Consider the following 4,562-nt stretch of genomic DNA (forward strand, 5'->3'; position numbering starts at 1 on the left):
GGTAGAGGGATACCAGTGTAGAGGAGAGGAGGTGGAGGGATACCAGTGTAAGGGGAGAGGAGGTGGAGGGATACCAGTGTAATGGGAGAGGAGGTAGAGGGATACCAATGTAGGGGAGAGGAGGTGGAGGGATACCAGTGTAAGGGGAGAGGAGGTGGAGGGATACCACTGTAGGGGAGAGGAGGTGGAGGGATACCACTGTAGGGGAGAGGAGGTCGAGGGATACCAGTGTAGGGGGAGAGAAGGTGATGTATTACAAAGGGGATGTATTACAGACTTAAATACTCCTCAGGTTTATCACCTGTCCGGATGCTTTCAGATGATTCCGCAGGTGAAGAAGCCAGATGTGGAGGTCCTGGGCTGGTGTGGTTACACATGGTCTGTGGTTGTGAGAGTACTGTCAAATTCTCTAAAACAATGTTGGAGGCGGCTTAGGGTAGAAAAATGTACATTCAATTCTCTGGCAACAGCTCTGGTGGAGTTTCCTGCATTCAGCATGCCAATTGCGCGCTCCCTCAAAACTTGAGACATCTGTAGCATTTACTGTCCCCAGCACAAGGTGCACCTGTATAATGATCATGCTGTTTGATCAGCTACTTGATATGCCACACCTGTCAGGTGGATGGATTATCTTGGCAAAGGAGAAATGTTCAATAACAGGGATGTAAACAAATGTATGCACAAAATTGGAGAGAAATACGTATTTTGTGCATATGGAACATTTCTGGGATCTTTTATTTCAGCTCATGAAACATGGGACCAACACCTTACATGCTGCGTTTATATTTTATATCTCCTGAGCTGCTTCTGCTAGGCTGCCTTCCAGGTAGCTATAGCTAGTGAAAGGAGTCGTGTGTGTGTGTGTGTGTGTGTGTGTGTGTGTGTGTGTGTGTGTGTGTGTGTGTGTGTGTGTGTGTGTGTGTGTGTGTGTGTGTGTGTGTGTGTGTGTGTGTGTGTGTGTGTGTGTGTGTGTGTGTGTGTGTGTGTGTGTGTGTGTGTGTGTGTGTGAGAATGCGTGTTTGTCTTGCAGGTATCTAGCCTGGTAAAGGGAGTCTGCTGTTATCACTGAGGTAATTATTTAGCAGGCTGACAACACCTGAGGAATGTAGAGCATGCACCCACCAGCAGAAAGACTTCTCCCTACCACCCTATAACCTCCCCCCTCTCCCCCCTCCACACCTCTCTCCACTGTCTCCCCCCTATATTCAACCCCCCCCCCCCCCCTTCCACCTGCATCCCTGCACCTCCTCTACACTGGCATCCCCCCACCTCCAAATAAATGTTTCACGGAGTTCAAGTAACAGACCCATCTCAACTGTTCAGAGGAATCAGGCCTTCATGGTCGAATTGCTGCAAAGAACCACTACTAAAGGTAATCAATGAGAAGAAGAGACTTGCTTGGGCCAAGAAACATGAGCATTGGACATTACATGGAGGAAATTTGTTGTTTTGTCTGATGAGTCCAAATTTGAGATATTTGTTTCCAATAGCCGTGTCTTTGTGAGACGCAGAGAAGGTGAACGGATGATCTTCACATTTGTGGTTCCCACCGTGAAGCACGGAGGAGGTGGTGTGATGGTTTGGGGGTGCTTTGCTGGTGACACTGTCTGTGATTTATTTAGAATTCAAGGCACACTTAACCAGCAGGGCTGCCAATGAGTAGGTGTGTCCAAACATCTGACTGGTATTGTACTGCTGTCACGACTCTTGTCGTCAGTGGAAGAAGTGGACCAAAGAGTTCATGATTTATTGTCAAAACACTTGAACAAAATAACACAGAGCAAAACGACAATGAACAGTTCTGTCAGGTGCAGAAACACAAAACAGAAAATAATCACCCACAAACACAGGTGGGAAAGGCTGCCTAAGTATGATTCTCAATCAGAGACAACGATAGACAGCTGTCCCTGATTGAGAACCATACCCAGCCAAAACATAGAAATACAAAACCTAGAAATATAGAACATAGAATGCCCACCCAAATCACACCCTGACCAAACCAAATAGAGACATAAAGAGGCTCTCTAAGGTCAGGGCGTGACAGTACCCCCCCCCCCCCCCCCCCCCCCCCCATGGTCATTGTATTCAACATTTTCTGGCCCATCGTGTTGCACTTATAAGAATATTTTGAAGATAAATACACAACGCAGAGACAGAAGACTAAAAGTCAATGGAGTACTAACCATCAATGGAAATAGTGTTTCCTCTGTAATAGGGGATTAATGCAGAGACATGGGAGGAATGTGTCTATATATTGAGTTTGAAATAGGATGCGTGTTATTTGGCCATTGGCACAGTTTTATTGCATGGAATTCTAATTGGTCAACCACAGGCTAGGGCTGGGTTATAAACTACATCCTGTTCATTTGTTCTGTGGGGAGAATCACTGAGGACAGGGGAACATGAACATCTGCCATCTACCTCTCAGCATAATATCTTTGATTTATCGTATTTGAATAAACCAATTTTCCTCCTCCTGATTTGCTTTGGGGTCAGTGTAATAAAAGAATAACATCAGCTGCTAACATTTGGTGTCGTGACCGTGTGAATTGGTCTGAACAACAAGAAAAACCCAACGGTGTGTTGATCCAGAAGAAAGAGTGAAGGCTGAGCACAACCCACCTTGGGAGAGTCAACTCTTAATCTCCTGATTGATGGCAGAAGTGCTGGGTGAGTCTAGACCAATATAAGTTTAAAATATCCAAATTAGGTTAAAATATATGCATGGAATAAGTGATAGGTATCTGTGATGTATAGGGGTTTGAGTCCTCTATATAAGGGTTGAGTCCTTTTGTTAAATCCAGTGATGTATAGGGGTTTGAGTCCTCTATATAAGGGTTGAGTCCTTTTGTTAAATCCAGTGATGTATAAGGGTTTGAGTCCTCTATATAAGGGTTGAGTCCTTTTGTTAAATCCAGTGATGTATAGGGGTTTGAGTCCTCTATATAAGGGTTGAGTCCTTTTGTTAAATCCAGTGATGTATAGGGGTTTGAGTCCTCTATATAAGGGTTGAGTCCTTTTGTAAAATCCAGTGATGTATAGGGGTTTGTGTCCTCTATATAAGGGTTGAGTCCTTTTGTAAAATTCAGTGATGTATAGGGGTTTGAGTCCTCTATATAAGGGTTGAGTCCTTTTGTTAAATCCAGTGATGTATAGGGGTTTGAGTCCTCTATTTAAGGTTTGAGTCCTCTATATAAGGTTTGAGTCCTCTATATAAGGTTTGAGTCCTCTATATAAGGGTTGAGTCATTTTGATAAATCCAGTGATGTATAGGGGTTTGAGTCCTCTATATAAGGGTTGAGTCCTTTTGTTAAATCCAGTGATGTATAGGGGTTTGAGTCCTCTATATAAGGGTTGAGTCCTTTTGTTAAATCCAGTGATGTATAGGGGTTTGAGTCCTCTATATAAGGTTTGAGTCCTTTTGTAAAATCCAGTGATGTATAGGGGTTTGAGTCCTCTATATAAGGTTTGAGTCCTCTATATAAGGTTTGAGTCCTCTATATAAGGTTTGAGTCCTCTATATAAGGTTTGAGTCCTCTATATAAGGGTTGAGTCATTTTGATAAATCCAGTGATGTATAGGGGTTTGAGTCCTCTATATAAGGGTTGAGTCCTTTTGTTAAATCCAGTGATGTATAGGGGTTTGAGTCCTCTATATAAGGGTTGAGTCCTTTTGTTAAATCCAGTGATGTATAGGGGTTTGAGTCCTCTATATAAGGGTTGAGTCCTTTTGTAAAATCCAGTGATGTATAAGGGTTTGAGTCCTCTATATAAGGGTTGAGTCCTTTTGTTAAATCCAGTGATGTATAGGGGTTTGAGTCCTCTATATAAGGGTTGAGTCCTTTTGTTAAATCCAGTGATGTATAGGGGTTTGAGTCCTCTATATAAGGGTTGAGTCCTTTTGTTAAATCCAGTGATGTATAGGGGTTTGAGTCCTCTATATAAGGGTTGAGTCCTTTTGTTAAATCCAGTGATGTATAAGGTTAGAGTCCACTGTTTTATTTGTTCTCTATTATAGGGGTTCAAGTTCTCTATTAAAATGTTTATATATACTAGTTTTTCAACCACTCCACAAATTTGGACTGGTTGAAAAAGGTTTATATATACTCGTTTTTCAACCACTCCACAAATTTCTTGTGAACAAACTATAGGTTTGGCAAGTCGGTTAGGACTTAATTTTTAAAGTAATTTTTCCAACAATTGTTTACAGACAGATTATTTCACATATAATTCACTGTATCACAATTCCAGTGGGTCAGAAGTTTACATACACTAAGTTAACTGTGCCTTTAAACAGCTTGGAAAATTCCAGAAAACGATGTCATGGCTTTAGTATCTTCTAATAGGCGACTTGACATAATTTGAGTCAATTGGAGGTGTCCCTGTGGATGTATTTCAAGGCCTACCTTCAAACTCAGTGCCTCTTTGTTTGACATCATGGGAAAATCAAAAGAAATCAGCCAAGACCTCAGAAAATATTTTGTAGACCTCCACAAGTCTGGTTCATCCTTGGGAGCAATTTCCAAACGCCTGAAGGTACCACGTTCATCTGTACAAACAGTA

The 4,562-nt window shown here is 42.2% G+C and overlaps 1 long non-coding RNA gene across 1 annotated transcript; it reads left to right on the plus strand.

Moving 5' to 3' along the window:
- The first annotated feature begins 2,220 nt into the window (after positions 1-2,220).
- On the plus strand, positions 2,221-3,996 carry LOC118966190. The gene is made up of 3 exons (XR_005053456.1): positions 2,221-2,987; positions 3,179-3,409; positions 3,467-3,996. It is a non-coding gene; the product is annotated as an uncharacterized LOC118966190 (long non-coding RNA).
- Positions 3,997-4,562: the final 566 nt, after the last annotated feature.

Source organism: Oncorhynchus mykiss, chromosome 9 (genome assembly GCF_013265735.2).
Source record: "Oncorhynchus mykiss isolate Arlee chromosome 9, USDA_OmykA_1.1, whole genome shotgun sequence".
Lineage (NCBI taxonomy): Eukaryota > Metazoa > Chordata > Actinopteri > Salmoniformes > Salmonidae > Oncorhynchus > Oncorhynchus mykiss.